The 26912-nt window shown below is 39.8% G+C and overlaps 1 long non-coding RNA gene across 1 annotated transcript; it reads right to left on the reverse strand.

Annotated features, from left to right (window-relative positions):
• Positions 1 to 12472: 12472 nt before the first annotated feature.
• LOC134292455 (uncharacterized) lies at positions 12473 to 25779 on the reverse strand. Its single transcript, XR_009999705.1, has 2 exons — positions 25248 to 25779; positions 12473 to 13001 (listed from the first exon to the last, which is right to left on the reverse strand). It is a non-coding gene; the product is annotated as an uncharacterized LOC134292455 (long non-coding RNA).
• Between the last annotated feature and the right edge of the window lie 1133 nt (positions 25780 to 26912).

Consider the following 26912-nt stretch of genomic DNA (forward strand, 5'->3'; position numbering starts at 1 on the left):
GCAGCCAGTTTGTTGCCATCTTCCTACAAGTATATCTATTGAAGTCCTGACATGCTACACTTCACAGCCTGTTATACCTGCAGTTTTGCGGCATTGTTGGATTTTAATCAGTGGGGTTATATGTTATTTTATGCCTACTTCATCATTAGTTTTCTTGGCAGACTCCTAAGAAAATGGCTACAATTCTGCTGTCCTGATTTCAAATGTGCTACCACATATTTCAGCTTAGAAAAAGAAAGTGTAAAGTTGCTGGTTTAATTTACAATCCACTCCTAGGTATGCCTACTTTGAAGTAAGTCCCACCGAGTTCAGTGGAGATTTACACCTAGAAAAATTTCAGGGTAGCTGAAAGTGTGACCTGGTTGATCCATTATTCTATTTTATTTTAATCTGATTTTAGTAGTTAACTGAGTTTTGATGGTCTATTGCGTTGTTTTGCTTAAGGTAACTGTTTGTATAATTGTCGATTTTACTGCATTTTTATTGTAACATGTTTTAATTGTTCTACTTGTTTGTATTTTTGGGCTTTTGTCCCATGTTAGCCGCCCCGAATCTCAGCCGGGAGATGGAGGCGGGATAGAAAAATAAAGTTACTTACTTACTTACTATTTCTAATTTCAGAAGCAAGGCACATGGAGTTCAGTGCTGTTTATCCTCAGCAAAAGGGGATTTATTCTTAGCTAAATGAGACTTACTTCTGACTAGACAAGCATTTTAAGATGACAAGGTTGCTGTTCTTTCACAGGCATCTTTGCTCAGAAGCAAGGCCCGTTTGAGAATCCTTTCACGTGACATAGCTCTGTGATTCTACTTTAGCTTCCATGGTAACATCCCAGGGAATCTTAGGATTTGCAATTTAAGGAAGGACATTTGGGACCAGCATAGTGTTGAACTAGAACTAGAATACTGGGAGACTTGGATTCAAATCCATGCTCAGCCACAGAAATACACTGTGTGATTTTGGACAAGCTACACTCTCTCAGTCTCAGATGAAGATAAAGCAAATAGCACAAAGCATCACCATGTCACAAGTGACATGAAAGGACACAACAACAACTATTAAGACATTTCTGCCATAGAGCATTGCCAGAGAGCTCCAGAAACCTCAGAATTACATAGGGTGGCAGTTAAAGTGTGATATAATACTATAATTGCACATCATGAAAGACCCCATTTCTATAATTCTTCATTTGGAATAATTTTTCTGTGGGAATTATGGGCCAGACAGTTGTTTTTTTAAAAATAGCTTTCTACATGTGCGTGTGTCCTAGGAGGAGGATGTTTTAGGCTGCCTACAGCGGATGAGGGCAGAGTGGAAGTGGAACAGTATTTTGAAATATATACTAAGCTTCTGTCCCGAAGGAGGAGGAGAAGAGAAGGAAAACTTAAACAAGGAGAAAGAATTACAAGCACATGGACACAAATAAGAAGCTCTTGAAGGTTGTAAAGCAAGTCCTAAACAGAGCCTGAGATATAAACCACCAACAAAATCTCCCAGCTGTCGTGTTGCAGTGTCCAAAACTCCCCTTTTTCTCCCTTGTGTTTGCATTGCCTTTTTGCATGTTTGTCGTTTCTGTCTAAATAAAGGCACATCCCCAGTGCCGACCCCGGATGGAATTTGATCTCCTGGGAACAGGCTGCGTCAGAGAGTCTGTTGGAGAGGGCTGAGGAAGGCAAGATGGAGAGGTTGTGAAGGGACCAAAAAATCAATTCCCATTTTCTGGGGAGGAAATTCCTATGAATTTGGTAAGATTTGTTTGTGAGATAATACTGTTAGGCTAAAATAGACCTAATACATTAGTTGGATTTTCCTATGTGTTGATCTTCCATTCAACAATTGGATCTATGCGTCTACTTTAGGAGAAACGTAACCATACAAGATCCCACCTTTGCATAGGATTGCTTCATTCTGGAGTCCTGAAATAAACAAAAAGGCAAATTAATAGAGCAATCCATACATATTTGCTGGATTTAGAGATGCAGGACTCCTGTGAATGTGAGAATACTCAAACCCTTCTTTAGGTTTTTCTGTGCAAACTTCACGACAAAGAGATGTTCTTTCGAGGAATCTCTTGGTCCACCAGTGTGACCCTATGGGCAACTTCCAACCCATAGAGGCCTAGAGAAAACATTTTAATCAAATATGCAAATAATCAAATCCACAAAAGTCAAACCTGCATATGTGTGAAAAGCTGATTGTATTTATTTCATCTCCTGGGTGAGAACTTTGCAGCCCTCCATATGTTGTAGCAGATCCCATCAAGCGTAAAGAGCATAGTGAATGATGAGGATCTGCATTTCTCAACCCTCTGTTGAACTTCATTCCAAAGACTTCATATTCATTTCTAAAAAAAGAAAGAAAGAAAGAAAATAAAAATAAAAGAAAATGCCTCTCGGGAATGAATTGTAAAGCCAACTCCTACATTCCAAAATGTTGCCAAAGTTTGAACTCGTATAGTATCACATTCGGGCAAAATCCTTTTGGTCTCCTCTCTAGTTGTTGCTGCTGACCCACAGCCTCCTCTACTAACCTCTCTTCCCAGGCCTAGTTGTTTTTATCCAAAGAGCAATCTCATTTTTAACAACCACATAGTGGATTGAATTCCTGAGATGCAAATATGAAGGGAGCCAGGCGGCATTTCGATATTTTGGCCCGGTTTGTGTGAATGTTGTGTGAAAGTCTGCTCCCCGAGGGTTTCTCTGCATATTGTAGAGAGGAAAATGTTTCCGTTTCAGAACTTGGGGGAAAAAGGGAAACAAACAAAGCAGTATCCAAACATGAGCTGATCATTCCCTAGCATCCCTTAGTCTCCATGTCAAATGGGGCAATGAATTGCCTCTGGGTTTTAATGTGAACTTAAAAGGAGCTGTACAAGGTGCTGAACTCACTAAAACCCAAAGCAGATTGTGACATGAAAGCTACTGACTGTCACTATAATCAGTTGAGGTTCTTTCAAGGGGAAAGTGAGACCAGGGCAGCCCAAGACATTTTGCTGACTGGGGCAAAGAAGAAAATGTATATTCATCCCAATTTCCAGCTGCATCTTACTATAACTCAGAGAACAGGATAGGTTCCTCTCCCATTATGCCTGGAGGCAGCAGTCCTGCTTAGGAGGTGTAGTCCAAGGGATCAGGTGGTCTTCCCTTATTGCCCACTACCCTCTTCTGCTGATGGCAGGATTTACTTCTGATAATTCTCTTGTTTAGATAGAAGAAATGGAGAGGTATGAAATGCCCCTTCTGATATGTCTGGATGGACATATCCTGTGGCACAGGCTGGTTAGCAGCCAGCTGCAATAAATCACTCTGACCAAGAGGTCATGAGTTCGAGGCCAGCCCATGTCGGGGTGAGCACCTGACAATTAAAAATAAAATATAGGCCCTGCTCGTTGCTGACCTAAGCAACTCGAAAGATAGTTGCATCTATCAAGTAGGAAATTTAGGTACCACTTATATGTGGGGAGGCTAATTTACAACACCATAAAAAAATCACCCAGCTGCCGTTGGAATGAGGAAGTGCCGTCGCAGTGGATGATGAAGCAGCTGCTCCCCCTGTGGCCGGAATCAAGCACACCCTCAGGAAGCTGGAAACTGGAGAAGGTTTAAATTGCCTCTGCGTCTGTCTCTGTCTACATTCTATGTTATATGGCATTGAATATTTGCCTTATATATGTACAATGTGATCTGCCCTGAGTCCCCTTCGGGGTGAGAAGGGCGGAATATAAATACTGTAAATAAATAAATAATAGATATTCAATGTGGCTAGATCAGTGGTTCTCAATCTGTGGGTCCCCAGATGTTTTAACCTTCAACTCCCAGAAATCCTAACAGCTGGTAAACTGGCTGGGATTTCTGGGAGTTATAGGCCAAAAGACCTAAGGAGCCACAGGTTGAGAACCACTGGGCTAGATGATCTTTTTTGGAGAGTCAAATGGGTGCTTCAGGTTGGAAGAGACCTTGCCTTCAACTGGAATCAAAGAGCTTCTCTCACCTCCCTGCTCACAAGGTCAATAAGTGTACTGTCAATACTATTTATGTGCAGGCATGTGCCTTGATGCACAAAGCTAGCCCTTAAAAGAAGAAGCCAAAAATGAGGCCACACTTCAAAGCAGAACAGGTTGAAAGACACAAAACCAACAGTCCTTTTGGCAGTGGTTTATCTAGGAGGAGCGAGTAGGAAACAAACAAACGGTATGTCAATGATTCATTACAAAAAGATTCATTAACTTAATAGCAATAATGAAAAACAGATCGGAAAAAAACAATTTAATTGTATGATGTAATTAAGAATAGAAAACTAGCCTTACCTCAGGCCACAAGCCCTTTGAAACCACACATAGTGCTATTATTTGCTATGGTTGCATCATAGAGAATCCCGGGATTTGAGTGAGACACTAGATGAGCTCTTTGATAGTAATTGTGTAAGGCAGTGATCCCCAAGCTTTGGTCCTCGAAGTGCCTAAGACTTGGCCAAACTGGCTGGGGTTTCTGGGAGCTGAAGTCCCAAACACCTGGTGGACAAAAGTTGGGCATTAGGGTAGGGCTTAGTGTGCATCTACATTGTAGAATCAATGCAGTTTGACCCCACTTGAACTGCCATGGCTCAGTGCTAGGAAATTCCAGAATTTGTAGCTTGGTGAGGCACTATCACTCTTTGGCAGAGAAGGTTGAAGACTTTGTAAAGTTACAACCCCCATGATTTCAGAGCATTAAGCAGTCAATGTGGTGTGCATGCCAGATTTTGAAGTAAGCAGAACAAATAATGCACAGTTATCATCTCCAAAGGTGAGGATCTAAACAATTATTATGTCCCAAGGGAAGAAAGTATGCAACCCTACTCTTACGATCCTGAAATTATGTAGCTGCCCCAATGAACTGAAAACGGATATAAATAAAATTCAGTTTCAAACCACACCAAAGACTGTAGAAAAGTATTGTGATTTAAAACCCCCTCCAAAAGTTCGCCCCTAGGTTTTAGTGCATCTGGGATCCAAGATCCAAGAAGTTTTATTTGGCTAGGAAGTCATTGTTTTGCTTTCCTTGCAGAGCGTTCAGTACTTTCCAGAGCTCAGAACAAGGGGTCACACTGACAAAGAATGGCCATATTTTACTACGCTCCTTCATGATTCTTATCAGGAACCTCATAGGAAACAATTTCTACCTTTCTTGTTTTCAGCAAGGGAGTGAACTTTTGTGGCCAAGCGCCTTTACCTCCCTCTCCAAGTGAATTTGTAGCTGGTTTTAAGACCCTGTTGGTCCATATACCATGCTAGAATGACTTCTGTTTAACCGTCTGCTATGCCTTGCATTTGGCCGCCATAGGACAGTCAAGTAGATGCCATTCATCACAAAGGGTGAAGCTAAGCTTTTCCTTAATCTTGATTCATTTCTACAGTTTTGTGCGACTTATAAAAGGCCGGGAGAGGTATCGCCTTAAAGAGGTTCAGTTGATTATTGGTGTGCGTACACACAGTTCAATCCTAAGGAACCAACAACATGACATATTAATGCCGAAACAGGCACTTAGACACAGGGTTCATGTCCGCCCTACATCTTGGACTCATTCCCTTGTGGAGGGTGTTTGTTTCAGGGCCGCACATATTTCTCACTTAATTGCTAGGATCGATCACTTGGGACATTCACTGTCGCTCGAAAACATGCCATTTGAAAATAGAATGGAGCCATGGTTGCACTCGCTCCTTTTATTAGAGAAGAAGGGTGGTCAGGGATGATGAAAGGTCTGCCTGAAAGTGCAAAAGGAGGAGAGGCATTTGCCATACAAAAGCAGACTTTTCTTTTGTGCAAGCATTAAGAAGTCTCAAGGATTGCCCTACCTTCAGATAGAGTGAGATAGCCCAACTATTGCTCCCATACCCATCAGCATTTTGCAGGTGAAACATATACGAAACAAAATGAATATTCTGGTGTCACCGGGAGCCCACATCGGTGCAGTGGATTAAACCCTTGTACCAGCAGACTGCTGACTTGAAGGTTGGGTTGCTGAACTGAAAGCTGCTGGTTCAAAACCAACCCGGGGAGAGCGTGGATGAGTTCCTTCTGTCAGCTCCAGCTCCACCAGAAGCAAAGTCACTCCTGACAGTGAAAAAAAAAATCAGATGAGCGTGGAAAGGACACTCTTTTCACTGTATTTACATGGCCATAGCCATCCCAATCTATGCTTTCAAATGAATTTCAAAAAAGCATCATTATCTTTTTTTTGTCACCTTTGGTGATAAACAAATTATGAGTGTTGCTTTTTCCTTATTTCAAAAAAGCCTTGAATTGCAATCTTTCAGAATCCCATCAGAATGAGACTCAACTTCTAAAATGACATAAACAAACATGTACTTATATTTGTTCAGTAAGAAGAAAAACAGGAAAGAATGGCATTTTGTCTAAAACATTGTCCTCTCTCTCTCTCTCTCTCTCTCTCTCTCTCTCTCTCTCTCTCTCTCTCTGTGAATAATAAGGTAATTCATTTCAAAGGTTATTAAAATAATGAAATAATTACAAGATTTAATCACATAATTTTAAAAGCCTGGATGGAATTTGAAAAGAATGTGTAGATACTGATTTGGAGCAATCTATGATACAACAAACTAACTTTGAAGCATGATGAAAATATGTAAACAGTCTATTTTTAATTCTCAAATTCACTGAATATGCAGTACAGTAAGCCTGTACTGCATATTTACTCAGGAGTTAGTTTCGTTAAGTGGTGGGATTTACCCTCCAGGAAATGTGTTTATGCAGACTTCCCAGTGAGAATATATCTACTTGAATGTAATGGAATTGATTTCTGAATAATAATAGGTTTGCTCTGCTAATGGGGCTTATTCCCAAGTTAGGATGCACAGATTTTAAACCTAGCACATTGTATTCAAAGTGCACATAGGTGACAAAACATATTTTAGCACATTCACTGCTTAACTGTTTAAGTCCTATAATTGCCCTGCACAACATGATCAATGGGCATTTCCTAATATATCTGTAAAAAGTAGAACAATCAAAATATATTACAGATTTTTTTAAATTTTAGGGAGGAGAGAAGTAGGTGTGATAATTCACAACAGATTGTCATTCCATTTAGGAATACTTTTGCTCAACCTTAGGTTCCTGAGTATTGTTGGACTTTTATCTTACAACATCCTCTGTGGGCATATGCAGTGGTTACATGTGATAGGGGTTGTAGCCTAGCAATACTGTATATGCTGACCCAAGTTTAGGAAAGACTGCTCTAAACACACATACAAACCGAGCAAGCGAGTTCAGAGCTCTTGCAGCAACTTCAGGCTATTTTATGAATGAGCACAAACTTGAACAGAAATGATCAAACTGCATATATATTTCAGGGCAGGAGAATTGGATAAGTTATTGCATATGATTCATTATGATAAAAATATATTAAGTATTACCAAATTAGATCAAGGACTATGGTGTGTGTTATCATTTTACTCTCCCCAAACAAATAATGCAACTGTGCTGTACTGAAATAGGTTTTATTCATATGTAGCACTGTGTATTCCAAGCCCTTGAGTCTTTGAGACATTTTCTTTTCAATGGTACTTGTATTGTCATGGAAGTACTATACAAATGCTACCAAAGTACTAAGGAAGGCATCTGCTGTGGGATACCATTGAGTCCATAAATGAGAACTTCAAGGTCTCAGCTGAATTGTTTTCAGTTGCTGACAAAATGACTTGGTAACGGCTGGTTACCAGGGAGAAAAGGCCATTGAAGATGCTGGGAGTTGAATAGAGATGTCACATCAGCTTCAAAGACAGTGTCACTTAATGTTACTGCCTTGTTTTTAAAATCAAAAGAGGCAGCACATGCAAAGTGAGAGGCAACTGAGGATTTGAATCTTTAAGCTGTATGTTCAAAACATTGTTGTCCAAGCCTTTGACAGGTTAGGGAGCTCCTAGGAAAGGATGGTGAGCTGAGATATCTAAGCTTCTTCAAGTAAGTTACAATGTGTTTTGGGGATGTTCACCAGCTTTGTAAAAAAGTAATCAGTCACACATGGAAAATCAGCCAACTCACTAATATCAAATTTGACCCCAGAGAACTTTGAGGGCTGCAGTTCAGCTGTCTTCATAGAACAGTTCTAGAAGTATTTATATATCAGATACTACAAAGGAAATAAAATTCATAGAACAATAAGCTCAATTCACTTAGGCATGGTGTGGTTGAAATAACTGTAAAGTTCAGGGTAGTACAGCATTCACTGAGAAGGAAACAGATATAGTATTGACATTACTATTGGATAGCTAAAGAATGAAGGAACTTCAGGATTGCCACTGGTCTTCTGTCATTGGAAAACATTATATCATTGGAATAACATCTAATTTGGCTACATTTGCAGGAGATAATGGAGACATGGCCATGCAAAAAACAGACATATTATACTGATGTTTTGGCTAGCAAAGCTACCTGGATAGGAGAGAGGGGCTCTTGTGGTTTTAGTGGCAAGCAGTGATTTCCATGTTAAACAGAGAATTTGTTATGGTTGGATTTTTTGGGGGAAGGTGGTAATGCTAGCTCCTTTGAACTTCAGATTAAAACCTGAGGTGGACTCACTACACCATTGTCATGGAAGTCTCCAGCTTATGAAATGTCACTCTCTGCTCCATTGCTGAAGAAAGTGGCTCATTTTGCCCTGAAATTATCTGTGCTGCTTGATTGGGTCTGTTCAGACTGTGAGGAGGACTAGTATATTTTTAAAAGGAATTCATTGTAATTTCTTCCATAGTACAAGGAACCACAATGTAGTGTTGGGTTGTGAATATTTTTGTTTTAATTACATGTTCAAGAGACCATCAGGTAGCAAATCCACACCCATCGTGGATTCTTGGAGTAGAAAAGCTACTTTCTCCAGCTCTAGGTCACTGGAATAGTATTGTTGACCCTGTGAAGCCTCTGAGGATGAGGATAAGGATTTTCTGTTTGAGCCTGGTGTTTCTGTGGGGGAAAGCAAAAGTGCTTTTTGAGACGACGGGAATGTTTTGGGTAGATCTGTTGTTGGGGAAACTGGCAGTGATTCTCATGAGGATTGGCCTGTCTCTGAAAGGAATTGGGAGAATACAGAAGGGTTACAGTTAACCCAGTATTTATAGAGATAGTATGAAACAGCGACAAATTTGTTATTCCCAGAGGCTGAAAGATAAACAAAGAGAACCCAGGTGTGAGAAAGAGTGATGTCATGGGCAAGAGGGAGTATTCTTAAGGAATTGGAGTCAATGTTCGGTGGGGAGATCAACAATGGATTTTTGAGTCTTTTTATGTGCCTGTTTTGGGAGCTCGCAGTTAGGAGTTTTGTTCTTGGGCCTGTATCTTGTTTTCCTGTTTACATTCCATGCCTCCGGTTTGAATTACAAATCTTGTCCCAAGTTTCAAGCCTTTGGGATTATAGTCAAGTTCAAGTATCAAGCCTTTGGATTATGATTCATGTTTTCAAGATTTTGGATATAATTCTAGTTTAAGCGCAACAACCCTTGGATTACAGTTGCTTACTTTTGCCTTCAGTGATCTTTGAAATTCATATTCAAAGTTGGCCATGGTTTTTTTTGTTAAGCTTCTGGAAATCTAGCTCATGGATGTAACTCTGACATTGTTTTTACATACTGGGTTTTGCTGGTACTTTAGTGAATGCTTAGTCTACTTATTTTGAACACTATTTTGATACTATTTTTTAATATTAGATACTATTTTCTTAATAAACGTATTATTGTTGTTGATCTGTGTGGTGTTTGGGTGATCAAGCAGGCAGCTGGGCTACAACAAGTATCTCTTGCTCCACGAATTTCTGTTACATATTCAACATTAAATAGCTGCTTAATTTTTTTGCCAGCCCTTCCCCTTCCCATGTTATAGATTTCACAGGTTATGTCACATAAATCAGAATGAATGCTGGCTCTGCTTAGAGAGCTTGAAAGATGGGATCTTCGCAGGCATGGGCAGTGTGCCCACCGGCATAAGTGACAAAATGTAGGCTGTGAAAAAAAGGGAAGGATGGAAAAGCAAGTGTGATTTACTAAAAAAACAAAAGAAAAGAAAATAGAATAGAAACAGATAGCTTGGAAACTTTTTCTGTTCTGGGAATTTCAAGTGCTGCAAGTGCAATTGAAAAATGAGAACTGGCCATGGTCTCAGTCAGTTGGAACTACATAGATGTCAGTTGCGTTTTCCATGGAAAGCAATAAGTTTTGCTTGAGAAGGCTCCAGCCCACCTCAAATAAAGCCCTTCAACATGAAGTAGGATAATCCAATATGCTTCTATAGGATGAAGCAAGAAGAGACTTATATAATTCCCTGCTGTGGTTTGATGATTATTTCCTCTGAACCTTTTCACCTTGTGTCATAAGTCATGCTAGGCCACATGTTTTTCAAAATAGTTTCTTTGATGTGGATTTAATTACATTACTTATGAATGTTATAGGGATGTATTTGTTCTGAGAAGGTTTGCTCTTTGTTCCTATGATCTTTTCTTCGCTGCATGAATATTCTTGGATGTCAAATGTCACCACTAAATATTAGATAGATTGATAGTAATGGCTCTTTTTTGCTCTGAGAGAGTAATTGCTTGCAGTGCAGTTTATATTTCAACAAACTGATATTAGATATTTTTTTGCTTCTCCTACTCCCAGTACTTATTGTGCCTTCCAGGTGATTCTAAGTTGTGGTGGCCTTGAGATTTGCCTTTGATTTCCTTTAAGACTGGCAGAAAAGTGTGACTTGTCCAACACATCCAGAAGGTTTTCATGGTTGAGAATGGATTCAAACCCTGGTCTCCATGAGCCCCACTCAAACACTCAAACCACTATACCATGATGGATTTCAAGCTATGCCAGACGTAACCTCATTCTATTCCATCACTAATCAGAGTCTCTTTTGCATGTATGCAGACTTGTCTTGCTTTATTACATCTCAGGACATAATGCAGACAACAACAAAACTTTAGAGATATTATCTCCATTTTTATGTATCATAAACTAGAAAAACTGACCATGCTTTTGAGGAATTTTGAAAGTTGTCATGCCAAAAACGGAAGGGGAAATTTAGAGATCTTAAAATCTTGCCCATGTTTTGGCTATTTAAATTGGCCCAATGAAGATATTAGCCTTGGGTCCATGTCGCGGAGAAAAGCGAGGTAGAAATGTCTTAAATAAATTAGGTCCTCTGGAGGGTGTCTGCTCCATCCTGCCAGAACCAACTGGCAACCACTACCCAGAGGACCTTTTCTTCAGCCGCCCCATGACTGTGAAATGACCTGCTGGTAGAGCTCCAACAGTTAAATCAACTGTTGCGATTTAAGACACAAGTGAAGACCTCTCATTCTGACAGGCTTACCCAGACAGTTTTAATGATGCAATTTAAACTTCCACTTTATGTTTAACTTTTGTTTGTATATTTTAATGTGTATTTTGTGGAAATATGTTTTAATATTAATATGTGTATTCTACAGAGTATTTTTGAATGATTATGTTTTTTAGCAATGTTGTAACTCACCTCAAGCTGTGAAGAGAGGCGGGGAAGAAATAAAATTATTATTATTATTGTTGTTGTTGTTATTGCATATAACAGTGATTCTCAACCTTCCTAATGCCGCTACCCCTTAATACAGTTCCTCATGATGTGGTGACCCCCAACCATAAAATTATTTTCGTTGCTACTTCATAACTGTCATTTGCTATTGCTATGAATCATAATGGAAATATCTGATATGCAGGGTGTATTTTCATTCACTGGACCAAATTTATCACAAATACACGATAAGCCCAAATTTGAATACTGGTGGGGTTGGGAGGGGCTTAATTTTGACATTTGGGAGTTGTAGGTAAAGGCAAAGGTTTTCCCCTGACGATAAGACCAGTCGTGACCGACTCTGGGGGTTGGTGCTCATCTCCATTTCTAAGCCAAAGAGCCGGCGTTGTCCGTAAACACCCCCAAGGTCATGTGGCCGGCATGACTGCATGGAGTGCCGTTACCTTCCTGCCGGAGCGGTACCTATTGATCTACTCACATTGGCATGTTTTCAGACTGCTAGGTTGGCAGGAGCTGGGGCTAACAGCGGGTGCTCATTCCGCTCCAGGGATTTGAACCTGGAACCTTTTGGTCCGCAAGTTCAGCAGCTCAGCGCTTTAACGCACTATGCCACCAGTTGTAGTTACTGGGATTTATAGTTCACCTACAATCAAAGAACCCCTTAAATCCCAACAATGATCAAATTGGACCACAGTACCCCCATGACCAACAGAAAATACTGGTCTTTGGTGACCCCGCTGAACTCCCCTCATGACCCCTATAGGGGTCCTGACCCCCAGGTTGAGAAACGCTGGCATATAATGAAGGCGATTGGTGATTTGAAATACATCAGTCATCAAATGCATTCTCCCTTTTTCTTATCACAGTATAGTAACCCTCTGCTACATACTTCAGGCAATTTTATGAAGTCATGTGCTGAGATGTCAGAACAAGTTATTCACCTTTATTTAAAAAATAATGGTTAAAATTGAAAACAGAAACAAAGGCTGATTCTGATGTTTCTTGAAGGGTGTTTTTGTTTTTCAAGAGGGCATACTTTATGCAATAAATTTTATCATCTCATTGACACGGCTTTGACACCTAGTATGATGATATATCCCTTAGGCTGGCAAGCAAAGAAGTGCTTTGCTTTGGAAGAAAAAAAAATCTCTACACCCTTTTCACCTAAACTGTGGCAGATTTGTGGTTTAGATGCCTCTGTTCAATATTAAGCAGAATGGAGAGAGAAAAGGGGCTGTTCTCCTCGAGTATGACTTTCCCTCTTTTTGTAATTCTTGGCTTGGTGTCAATTGCTCCACCGCTGGCCTTGCTCTCTCTGGTCCCATGCCAACTCCATTGGGCTCACAGTCTCTAAGGTGCTGACAGAAACTTTTTGGGCCGTACCAAAGATTTTATGTCAGACGTCAAGATACACAGCTTGATAAACATGTCTGCCTCTGGCGATTGGCAGCATTCTTCTGGAAAAGAAAACAAGAAATGTTCTGTGTAAACAAGAAAAGTGGTATGAATAGCATAGAATAACATGGCTTTGAGGTGTGTCTGGATCACTGGCTTTTTTATTTTGTTAAATTACTTCTGTGCTGAAGCCGCGGACTTGAAGAACATACGCTCTCATAGCTACTTTCTCTGCATCTCTTCCCAGGCTTTAATGCTTTCTTTTGGAAGGAGCAAACACCCAAGATATAAAGCACAGTGATTTTTGTAGACATCTTGAAATGTCTAGGAATAGTCAACAGTTTGGGAACTATTGCATACTCAGTCTTTTCTCCCCATTCATTTCCCCCCTGGTTGGGGAAAAGTCTCTGACCAAAAATATTCTGGGGTAAACAAAACATGTATGGATCTCCAAAATAAAATTGGAAAAAAAGGAACAAGATCTGGAATTTTATATCTTTTTAATCAGTATGGATGCAGCCAGAGTTGCACAAAAATTATGCTGATTGTATGTGTAAGTGCAAGACCCTTAAATATACAATACTGTAATGAGGAGAATGGTGACACAGGCTCAATCTGCTCTGCACTGCCCTATATTCCGGGATCTGATCCCAGATTATCTTCTTATCCCAGATTACCTGACAATGTGGACTCATATAATCTAGTTCAAAGCAGGTAATCTGAGAACAGATCCTGGGATATAATGCAGTGCAGATCCAGCCTGTGTCATCAGTTTCATTTTTGATGAAAATTCACAAACATCTTTACATTGAGAACAGCAAGCCCTTGAGCTGTTAAAGCACTCACATTCAATAGAAATCATAATTGACGGATATTACCATCCCTAACCCATCACTGAAGTTGTGGATTGGGCCCAAGGACTGCATCACACAATCCCTGGGAACAATCCATGCAGACCTCTCAGATTTCTGTGATTGGGAATACTCAGACTGGAGAGGAAAGTCCATTATCTCCAAAGAATCCCCCCCCCCCCAAGCTTTCATTTTTTAATGTAGTGGGCAGGAATTGCACTTGCTCATGTGATAAATCTGAAAATTGATAATCTTGGAAGAAAAGGCAAAAAAAGAACAACGTGTGATAAGGAATGACAAACTGAACTACCATATATACTCGAGTATAAGCTGGCCCGAATATAAGCCGAGGCACCTAATTTTACCACAAAAAAAAACTGGGAAAACATTGACTCCAGTATAAGCCAAGGGTGGTAAATTTCAGAAATAAAAATAGATACCAATAAAATTACATTAATTGAGGCATCAGTAGGTTAAATGTTTTTGAATATTTACATCAAGCTCAAATTTAAGATAAGACTGTCCAACTCTGATCAAATCATTATTCCCATCTTCTTCAATGTAAATGTGCTTATGTATCCTTTTAATAATAGAGTAAAATAATACATGTAATAATAATAATAATAATAATAATAATAATAATAATAATAATAATACAGGAAAATAATACATATAACAATAAATAGAGTAAAATAATAAATGCAACAACAATAATAAGATCAGAGTGAAATAATAAATGTATTAACAATAATAATAAAAATAGAGTAAAATAAATGTAATAGTAGCAACAATAATAGAGAAAAAGAATAAATTTAATAATACCAATAATAATAGAGAAAAATAATAAATGTACCATATATTCTTGAGTATAAGCTGACCCAAATATAAGCCAACCAGGACCCTCACCTGAGTATAAGCCGAGGGGGGCTTTTTCAGTCTTAAAAAAAGGGCTGAAAAACTAGGCTTATACTCGAGTATATACAGTATGTGTTGTGTAATTCTACACGACTTACCCTAACTGTAAGTTAATGCTCCTCCCCACACACATAGGATAACATCCTAAAAAAAATCGATATTTTTTCAGCCTGAGAGAACACTTCTCTAGGGATATCTAGGTCCTCCAGCATATTCTATGGTCAATGTCTGGTTGAAGCTGCTCATAGAATTGAATTGGAGGACCTAGAGATCCCTACATAAGTTTTCTTCCTAGAAGCCTCTAGGAGCCCATCCACACTGGGCCCATAACGCAGGAGCTCTCGCAGTTTTACCGGAGGTGTCCAAACGACGTATCCAATAAAACTGAATTAATTTGATAGCCCATTAGACCCACACTTTCATGAAAGGCGTGGGTCTAGTGAGCTATGGGTTTTGTGTGGATTGGACGAATCTGAGGGATACTCACCCTATACCATGTATAATAGCAGCAGCAGCAGCTACAACATGCATGCTAGATTTCTCAAAGTGCTATGTTTTCAAGGATACTGATGGGATTGTTGGGTGCTGTGTTACCTATTTATGAAAGGAACCATGAGCAAAACCAAACAATGGCTCCAGCTGCGAATGGCGGGAAGGCTGGGTTTCCTGGTTCTCTAAATGGGGCCTCTGTGTTGGCTCGGGACTTCCTTTTCCTCAGCTGATTGCAGATCATAACGATCCGCTGCTGCTCGGACAGGAATAATTAATGGACTAAGTGCAGGTTACTGGCTTCTGAGCAGCCAAGGGCAAGAATGCCTGTCCGTTTCAGCCTCAGCCTAACCCACTGAGACACTGAACTTCCTGAGTCAATAGTGATCCCGTAATGCTAACAAAAGACCCCTATTGATCATTGCCCTCTGGCAATTACCAACAGCGTGAGGCTGTCCCTCACAGTTTGTTGGCATCTTTTGACAATTTAAATGTGGCTATTTAAAAATACACAAATATCTCAAACACTCTCTCAAAGGAGTGGACTTACAGAGATCTCTAATAATAAAACTTTCCTGCAAATGCAGAAACAAATAGGATATTTTTTCATTCATGGATCCAAGAAATGCCATGTTATAATAATGTATATTCATAAACATTGCCGATTCCTGGTCAGCTACAAAGCAATTTTCTGAGAGACTGACTTCACCACATCCTGAGTATAGCCTACAATGGAAAAAAGTATGTTATGCCTAATTGTGTTAAAAACAGACCTGGCCTCTTTGGGAATGTATTGTGCTGCTTTCTGACATTCACACGGGTAAAATCAACCAATCCCTTCTCACCCATAGCTCAGTTTGGTATTGGTTCTGTTGTATAGCCAAGTGTCAGCACTCATCATTGTTTGGAAATGTTGGGGTCCAACTATACACCTTAGGTCAACTAGTGTCACTTCTTCAGATCTGACCGTTCTAAAGATGGAAAACCCTGAACTATCATTTAAAATTGCTCATGATGCCTTTAGACAAAGTTATGATGTTTTTGGCATCGTGATAATCTTGTGAAGTCCAAAAGACCTGGAGGACCAACGTTTAAGAACCACTGCTTTACAGAGCTTCAGGCAGGGGTCTTTCCCAACCCAACAATATTTGGAATCGCAACACAAATTGCTTAGGATGGTATTGCTCTCTGTAGAACTTTAGATGGAATATCAATCTTCCTAATTTTCCCCAAACTGGGAAATTCCCGTTTCCTCTCTGTTCCACATATGTGCACACCTGTGATATCATTTTCATCCTGTCTTTGATTTCCTACATAAAATGAGAGACAGTTTGAACCTTCCCCCCACCCCCTCCCGTCATTGAAATGCATTGTTGTCAACTCTCATGGCAATAGAAGTTTTTACAGCTTTATCATGGGTTTTCTTAGAAATGTTGAGAGTCAACTGGAGGCACATCTGGAATACAGAACATTTCTCCAGAGGCATCTTTATTTTAGAATGAGTGCATCAGCTTTTCAAGCCTATCCATTTATTTACTACTTGAAAGTAACACTTGATGGGTGTGTGAGCACACACATGTGAGCACATCTGTATGCATTTATATCTTTTTCAGCTGATTTCACTAAACTGATGCTGCAGGTTGTAATTAATGATCTAAATAGTAAACCTTTAGCTAGGAAGCCAATTTTAACTTGTGCCTTAAAGCATGGAAAAAGCATGCTGTAGTGACTTTGGTATGTTGTGAAAACATTGCAACACATTTTTCTTCTGACAAAGAGAGCTTTTATTTATAGCTGTTATTTTGTTGATTACTCCTTTTATGGGTCGTTTGATTAATATGCTAGTTTATTTACTTAGGGCAATGGTTTGAGTGCCAGACTAGAAGGGGTGTCAAATTCATTTTCAATGAGGGCCACATTGGCTTTATGGTTGCCTTCAAAGGGCTATTGAATCCATGGCCAGAGAATCTGTGGATACAGAATACCAACTATTACTGTTTTACATAGAGGTCAGTGCTCCAGTTTGGGTCTTCAGATGTCATTGAATGACAACTCCCATGTGGATTTGGGATAATGGGAATTGCAACCCTACAGAACTTGTGACCCTGAGTTTGGGGAAAGGTTAAGGGCTATTTTAAAATCAGACATCATATCCCCAAACCATGTATCTAAATCCAAACCTTACTATCCTAAATGAAGCAAACTGCCATCTTCCAGACGTTACTGTATTACAACTCTCATCATTTTTAACTGTTATGTTTTTACTGTATTGTTGTTTTTATTGGCACTGAATTTTTGCCAGCTCTATAAGCCGCCTTGAACCCCTTTGGGTGAGAAAGGCATGATAGAAATTATGTAAATAAAAATAAATAAATAATATCAGCTCTAGTCATGATTTCTAATTATGAGGAATACAGGAGTTGTAGTCCAGCAACTGGAAGGCCACATAAAATGACATGGTGGGCTGGATTCGACCCACGAGTTTTGAGTTTGACACATGTGAGCTAGATTGTTTAGGAACCGACCCAGCTCTCTTGGCACCACCTGAATTGTGTATCCAGATTTGGGTTTCCCCCCAGATTAATCTGGATGAACCCCCATGTGACATTTAGCCGCTGCAGGACTAATTGGTCATCCCATCAACTGAGGTGGTCAGTGTAGGTGTGTCCCAGGATTCAAATCCTCATGTAGCTATGGAAATACAATAATTGACATTTGGGCAAGTATACTCTCTCAGCCTCAGAAGAAGACAATGGCAAACCCACTCTGAGCAAATCTTGCCAAGAAAACCCAATGACTGGTTTGCTTTAGGGTCATGTTGGAAGCAACCTGAAAGCACATGGGGATTTATTTAATCAATCAGCAAAGCAGCTGTAAATTCTTCCACTATGTTGAATAATTTGTTCATTTTTCTTATGATTTCATCACATGGACAACCCGCCTCTTCACGCGACGCTAACCTACCTGTGTTAGGAGGGAAGTGTCCTGCAATGCTTCCACTCCAGTTGGAGGAGGAGCTTCAATAAGAAATCTAGTGACATTGTGTGATGGGCAGCATGCCCATTAGCATCATAGGACTCTAAAAAAGGTAAGTGCGATGAGGTCCCTAATTGTTTGGATCTAAAGACTTGAATATTTCCAGCCTTAGCTATTATCTTTGCAAGGTTATGATGATTTCAAATAACAGATTCAGGTCCATTATTTAACACAGAGGCTTATTGACATTACTCACAATTTATCAGCTCTCTACATCAGTGCTTTCAGTATAAACATTTTCTATCTTAATTCTTTTAGAAGGTTATGTGTTACACAAAACGAGCCAAGAAAGTGAAGTGGTTTGATTGTTGAACTAAGGCCCCTTCCACACAGCTGAATAAAATCCCACCTTATCTGCTTTGAACTGGAATATATGGCAGTGTAGACTCATATAACCCAGTTCAAAGCAGCTATTGTGGGTTATTCTGCCTTGATATTCTGGGTTATATGGCTGTGTGGAAGGGCCCTAGGACTCCGGGTGATGAAAATTCAAATTGCTGCTTGACACAGAAACCTATTGGGTGTCTTGGGGTAAGTCACACTCTCTCAACCTTAGGGCAAGGTAAGGGAAAACCCTCCCTGGAAAATCAAGCGATAGGTTTGTTTGCCTTAAGGCTTTTGAAGGCACAAACAAGAATAACAACAACCATGGCACAGATAACATGCCTGAACACAGATTTTCAATAGATTTAGATTATGACTGGGGTGAAACACCATTGGTTATCCTGCCTAGGGAGTTACTGTCCATACATATTTGAATGGCAACATACCTGTCATCCTAGTTATAAGATAGATACATGCTTCTATTTGGATGGAGTAGAAAATAAAAACATACTTATTTGACATCTTTTATTGAGACACTTAAACCTTTTTTTGACTTTTAAAAATTGCCATTATCCTTAAAAGGATAAGATAAAATATAATCTGTTAACAGCAATAAAATGTTGAAAAGGAAGCATTAAACAGAAGGTGAATTGGAATCCTAACAGCAGCAACAAAATCCCCCATGTTAACCATAAAAAGTTTGGAAAAATAAATAAATGAAATACCTTTTTATTTGACAAGTAGTACCCAACAGAATTCAAACCTAGAGAATACAAAGAGTATTCCAAAAATTTTATGGCCACCACTGAGAAGGTCCTGCTCCTGGTTATCATCTGCTTAGACTTGGTCAGAAAGTTGTGATTGCAGAAACCCTGGAACACACCTTTTTGTAGTGTGTCTCCTAGGTATTGTATTTACATGGCTAGATTAGTATGTGAAAATGAAACAACCTTTTCCATGATAACACCATACTTCTAGAACAGTGGTTTCCAACCTTTTCTTGACCAGAGCCCAGTTGACCAGGGACCACTTTGACCATGAGCCACTCCCCAATATTAGTACCGAAAGGGTTACGAATCAGTTTTTGGTCAACTTTAGATTCGGGTTGGTTATTTGGGGTGATGATTCACAAAAGTACACTGGATATACCACACCAGTTCTAGTTTCTGATACAGAACATATGCCATCCAGTAGTCACCATCTGCTCACCCACAGAAAACCATATTTAATAATCTAGAGCTGATGTGGTCTATCCAATGTAATGGTCAGCTCTACGGAAAGGACTGGAAATGAAATGAACAAAGAGGAAAGAGATTTGTGGACTGGATTTTCGTTCTCATGGCCCACTGCTGGGCCGTGGCCCACATGTTGAGAACTACTGCTCTAGAACGTGGCTCTACCAACTCACTATCACACAATCTTTCAGAAAAGCTTTGAAAAACCACTTTTTCGGGAAAAAAACATTTTTAGCATACGGGGCTCTTGACTTTATCAATAACTGCTGTAACAGATAATGATTGTGTTGGATTGTATTATTTGCCCTACTATTGTTTTTATCTTGTACCCTGCCTTTAAAGATGTCTTAAAGCACATTTAATTAAATAGAGCCTGGATTTTATTTCTGCTTTCCATCTCCCTCTGGTTTTCCTGGCTCAGTAGCAGCAGCATAAGGCTTCATATGGTTACAGTAAATATACTAGCATGATGGCTGTTATTTCAGGACTGCTGAGTGCACTCAGTATTTCTGTCTTTCTCCTGTCACATGATGGCAGGAGCGGACCCCTGGAGGGATGTATATCTAGAAAGAGTGGGGGTCTCCACATTGCCAATCCAGACTTAGGAGTTTCTATTCAGTTCTGTGACAGCAGACTTGACACCGCTTTTGATTTATGTGTTGTGTTGTGTGTGTATGTTTTTAAAAGTGATTTATTCTATCTCTCGGTTTCATTTCCTGCATTAATGAGTGTGGAGAGCTTTAATTTTTAAACCAGCAGGGCTTCCATGCTGATTTGCTTCATGCTTTTGCGACTCCCGGTTGATCACGATGTTGTAAATCTTTGAATTAAGTATGTGGCTTATTGTTACGGTTATTATCGCTAGAGCACACCGCTCTTGGAATGACTATAAATGGGATTTGCTGATATGGCTGCTTCGGCAAACGGGAGCTGGAATGCATCCAGCTCCATGGGGTAGAAGGGTCAGCGGGTGCTGGCATTCATGTTCCAAAGAGGATAAAAAGATTTTTGCTGTTAGAATAAGCACATAGGTTGTACATGAGAGATTATGATGAGATCTTATCAGTGATATGTATTCATTAACAGACGGAGGCAAAGTGGACATTCTGTCAGTAGCATAACAAAACACGATGTGAACATTAGTACCGATAACTGGCTGCTTCTTCACTAATGTGGAGTTTTGAGCGAGGCTTCTTAAACTTCTTCCACTCTCTACCCCTTTCCACATGAAACATTTTTACACAACACCACAACACCATATAAAATAGGTATAAAAATTGAACAATCAATAATAATAATAAATCAGCATTTGCAAGGTTTGCTAAACAAATTGAATTTCCTTTTGATGAAGTACATTTGAAGCTTTTTCTGCAGAGTCTACTGTAAACACTGCACATTGTTGCTATCAGATTTGTATAAATTTCTAAAACAGCCGCTAAGTGGCAATCAGAAAACTTTAACTGTTGCCAATTTATTCGCAACCTCAACATTGAGCTAAGGGGAGCTAAAGGGGACCCCATTTGTGGTCAGGATCCCCAATTTAAGAAGCAGTGGTCTAGAGCATTCTCTTTTTAGTAAAGGTAAAGGTTTCTAAGCCGAAGAGCTGGCGTTGTTCATAGACACCTCCAAGGTCATGGGGCCAGCATGACTGCATGGAGCGCAGTTACCTTCCCGCCAGAGCAGTACCTATTGACCTACTCACATTTGCATGTTTTCGAACTGCTAGGTTGGCAGAAGCTGGGGCTAATAGTGGGCGCTCATTCCGCTCCCCAGATTCGAACCTGCAACCTCTTGGTCCGCAAGTTCAGCAGCTCAGCGCTTTAACACACTGTGCCACCGGGGGCACAGTGTTTACTCTCTGTTTATTCTCTTTATATTATAGTTATCAACATATCCTTATCAAATTCACAGCTTAGAATGATTACTAGTTTGGGCTGAAGCTCCTTTGGCTCTCCAACCAGCAGATTCAAATGTTGTTGTCCATAAATAAATGTTTCAAAATTCTGAACAAATTGTTGTCCAAACTATTGTTCTTGTACCCTTCCGCTATGATTCTTCCATTTTTTTGGAGTTTACATAACCTTTGTCTGAATTGATCAGAGGTGTACAGCCTCTATAGACAGGGAAGTATATTGCATGGAAGCACACTCATAGAAGTTTTGTACCATAAAACCCATGGAAAGATCAGGAGTTATTGAAAGCCACCTTGAGTTCCTATAGGGAGAAAGGCAAGATAAAAATAATCTTAATAATAATAACAATAATAATCAATTTGCTAATATTAATTTTGTTACATTATTTTTAAAATAATAAACCAGAGTGTACAGTACATTTCTCTCAGTGAAATTTAAAATAATTTGACAACATTTTGGAAGAAGTGCCAGGAAGAATGTGATATTTAATTGGCTAAATTGTTTCCTCTTGACTTAGGTTTTCATTGTGCAGTATCTGTGGTAAGTAGTACAATGGGCATCTTGGAACAGGAGGGAGGAGCACGAAGAGGAAGTCTGCAGTGCCATAGTCCTTGGCACAGTTAGACATGCAAGAAAGCAAAGCTACAAATGAAGGTGGATGGAAATTAAGGGGAAAGAATAACGAGAAGTGGAAGATGAGAGATATATGGGGAAGAAAAGAGCAAAAGGAAAGAATCAGGAGACCAAAGACTCACAGAAAGTGGAGTGGAATATGAAAAAAGAAAAAACAAATCCGAGTAGGTGGATTGAAGAACACATGGAGAAGCAATATAGTAAAAACATACATTTAAATAATGGTGTAGAATTTATAAAATTAAAACAAACCTTCCCCATTTAATAGAACTATAATTGACTTAAGGGTTGCTGCTGTTTTAACAAAGGTGTATAGGGTAAATGTAATGCAGTGGCACTTGCCTACTTACTTTCCTATCTCTCTGATAGACTTATTCTTCATTAATTTACTTAATTGCATTCTTTAAAAAAGTCATCAATGTCACTGCCTGTTGCAACTTCCTCTGGCAATGAATTCCATGAGTTAATTAAGTGTTGCACGAAGAAGTACTTCCTTCTGTTTGCTGTGAACCAACTGCCAATCAATTTCTCCTGCTGGTCCAGTTTCTTTGTCTGTCTGTGTGGGAATGTGCAACATTCTGAGTGGTGGCTCTTAAACTCCCGGTGATGGAAGCCAGAGTTTCCTGAAGCTTAACCAACAGCTCTGGCTTGCCCGAGCCAGACAGGTTACATTTGTTTAATTTAAAGCAAAACTTTTATGGTTTGGTTTGCAGCAAGGGAGGCACCGCACATTCCATTGCTTCCTGCAAGTATGTCTAGATTCATTCTCAAGGAGTAAGCTAAGTTTATGGCATAAATATAAAATCAGGAGTTATACAGCTCTGGTGAAGGCTATAAACATGGTGGTACATTGCATTTAAACAAATGTGTGTTTTTTGCAAGGTGGTTTGGCAAACATTTTGCCGAGGGCAGTACGGAGGGGAAGGATCATCTCCTTTCTAGTGATACTGATTTTTAATCTCAGTTACACCATTTCCCACCTAAAAAAGCAATAGTTCAGTCTCTTGGGAGACTCTTGTTCTCTAGGGAAGAGATAGAAAATAGGCTTGTGCATAGATTCAATTTGGTTGGTTCCCTTCAGCTAATCCAGTTTGTTTGGCTGGCCATAATGGTAAGGGCTCAGTTGCCTTGTTTTTTCAGCCAAAATGGCCCATGTGGCAGCCAGTTGCAGCTTCTTCCCTTCTATTCATTCCTCAAACACAGGCTCCCTTGAAAGGAAGAAAGGAAAGGCTCCCAGGAAGGGTGCTTCCTTAACCCCGTCCCTCAAACCCAATCTCCATTGAAGGGAAGAAATGAAAGGATCCCAAGAACGGAAAGGGGAGCCTTGTAAGTTCCCCATTGCTGCAAATTGGCTGGATCATCCCGGATCTTTCAGCTGCCTAGCCAAAAACAGATTTTTCTATTTGCTGATTTTCAGGAGGCTCCCGAAAATGGATCTGGGCACCCAGCAAAATTTGGATACTAAAAACTGATCGCCCTCCAGCTGAATTGAACAAGCCTAATAGAAAAGACCAGCTCTAAAAGCAGCTTGTTGTGTTCCTTGAGTGGGCCACACACACATATCCACTCAAAATGATAGTCAAGTTTGTATTTATCTTATTTCCTGGCAACTGTCTACTCTTGCTGGCAAGCAAGACATTGAACAGCATGTTGTCCCAAGGAAATGGCCCAAATTTTATATATTGAATCAACTGTTGCATTGGTGAATCAACAAATCTCAATCAATAAGTACCAGGCCCCATCTACACTGCCATATAAAATCCAGATTATCTGCTTTGAACTGGTTTATATGAGTCAACATTGCCATATAACCCAACTCAAACAGATAATCTGGATTTTATATGGCAGTGTAGAAGGGGCCCTAATGGATCAACTCTCTTTATGAGGAACAACGGGGCTTTGGCCAATGTGCCCAGCTTCTTTGTGCACTTCCTTCTCCTTCGAAAAGGATTTAAAATTATCCTAGCATTTGCTGGGCTAGGGGATTGGCACCAAATAAAATTAGCAGTGAGCAATATACTAGATAAGATTTAAAGGGATGATCATGTGCCTTGCTTTATTGACAACAGGTCTTAGTTTGAATCCAACTTTTCTAGGCTGTTTTTCTGCTGTTCCTGCTGCTGAAGAGGTGGAAGGAGAGAGGCAGCAAGAAAAAAAGGCCCCTCATGGGTGAAAGGGAGTGAGCCCTTCCATTCTTTGTTCCTCTTTTCCTTCCACCCTTCTTCCCTACTACGTCAAACTCAAGGGATGCAATTCTCTTGCTCCTTCTGTAAGAAGACTGAATATTGAAAGAAAGACTGCTGGGGCTCTTTTTTTGGACATTCATAGTTTCACATGCATGTCCTCCCTTCCATTTCTTTCTGGCCAACTAGTGTGTGAGTGGTCGGGCCCCTGGTGGCACAGTGTGTTAAAGCGCTGAGTTGCTGAACTTGCGGACCAAAAGGTGCCAGGTTCAAATCCCGGGAGCGGAATGAGCGCCCGCTGTTAGCAGTTCGAAAACATGCAAATGTGAGTAGATCAATAGGTACCGCTCCGGTGGGAAGGTAACGGCGCTCCATGCAGTCATGCTGGCCACATGACCTGGAGATATCTATGGACAATGCCGGCTCTTCGGCTTAGAAATGGAGATGAGCACCAACCTCCAGAGTCGGTCACGACTGGACTTAACACCAGGGGAAACCTTTACCTAGTGAGTGAGTGATGCCATACATGAGAATACTGCAATGACTGATGATTATGCGAATAGAAAGAACTATGCATCCAGCCACAAATCAGGGAAGTTGAGGTGTCACTGTGATGCCTTCCTGTTGTAAATGCTGTGTTCTACTTTGCAAGAAGAATGACTTCTTTTGCTCTACTTGTGATCTGCAGTGGCACAATGGGTTAAACCCTTGTGCTGCTGAACTACTGACCTGAAGGTTGGCTGAATTGCTGATCTGAAGGTTTGCAGTTCGAATCTGTGAGACAGGGTGAGCTCCCATCTGTAAGCTTCATTTTTTGTCAACCTAGCAGTTCGAAAACATGCAAATGTGAGTAGATCAATAGGTACTGCTTCTGCAGGAAAAGGCAAAGAGACACTCCAAGCAATCTTGCCGGTAAGAACACAGGCTCCTTGGCTTAAAATAAGGAAAAAAGCATCTCCACAGAACTAGAGATGGGCACCGTCTCCAGAAGCTGGAAATTAAAGAAGAAGCCTCTGCCTTTGTTTGTTTTTTAAAGAGGTTTTAAATATTTTTATTGGATTTTATATACATAATCATAACAGTAGTACTTCCCTTTCTTTAACATTTGCTATCCAAATCATCTTATATTTTTCCCTCCTTCCCTCATCCTCCCTCCTCAACCACAGTATATTTCTACTAATCTTGCAGGTCCATCCACAGGTAAAATCTTTGTATTTTTTTTTCTTTGATGTAATTGTTGGCTCCTCCATTTTTCACCCAGTTTAAGTAGTCCTTCCATCTATTTGTAATGTCCTTTTGTTTATTCGTTCTTGTTACTTGCTTAGACATAATTCCTGTAATGTCTAACAACACGTGATCATACATATAATCATTCCAATTACTTAACATCCATTTCGAATTGTCTCTCCATCCTCTAGCGATCACTGTGAGTACTGCTCTTATTGTTACTTTAAATAACTCTTGACAGTTAGTTTTTATACTTGGATGATCCAAGACTCCCCAAAGTAGCGAATCATTATTAATTTGTATTTTTATCCATAATAACTCCTGAGTTTTTCCTTGTATCATTAGCCAATTTTTTAAAATTCAGAACATTCCCACCACAAAAGGGAATAAGTACCTTTTTCTTCATTACAATGCCAACACTTCAAATTCTTCCCTTTTATCATGTAAGCCAGTTGTTCAGGAGTTCTATACCATCTTAATACCATCTTTTTTCTAATTCGTTATATTTTTCTGTTTTTATTTTATTCATGTTCCTAATTATTTCCTCTATTTCTTGTATGCTTAATGATTTAACCCCATTCCATTTGTTATGTATTGCTCTAATCATAAATTCCTTATCTTCTACCATTAATTTGTATATTTTTGCCTTTGTTTGTGTTTGTCTGTCCCATTGTATATTATTGTAAAGGTATTGAATGTTTGCCTATGTATGTTAATGCTGTAATCCGCTCTGAGTCCCCTAGGGGAGAAGGGCGGCATATAAATAAAGTGTATTATTATTATTATTATTATTATTTTATTATGACACAGCAAACAAGATAGACATGCTGGATTTCATATCACAAAATCACAAGTCGAACACTTCCCAAGTGTCTAGGACTGTGTGATGTATTTTCGGATTATGTGTGCAGATCCCAGTAGGGTGGCCTTTTGCAGTTGGCAGATCGTAATTTTGTCAAGGCCTATTATTTCCAAATGCCGGCTGAGATCTTTTGGCATGGCACCCAGTGTGCCCATCACCACCGGGACCACCTGTACTGATTTCTGCCAGAGTCTTTGAAGTTCAATCTTGAGGTCCTGATGTTTTTCGTCAATGCGACTGTCACCTGGGATGGCGACATCAATGATCCAAACCTTTTCATTTTCCACAACTGTGATGTCTGGTGT

The sequence above is a fragment of the Anolis carolinensis genome, chromosome 6, assembly GCF_035594765.1.
Source record: "Anolis carolinensis isolate JA03-04 chromosome 6, rAnoCar3.1.pri, whole genome shotgun sequence".
NCBI lineage: Eukaryota > Metazoa > Chordata > Lepidosauria > Squamata > Dactyloidae > Anolis > Anolis carolinensis.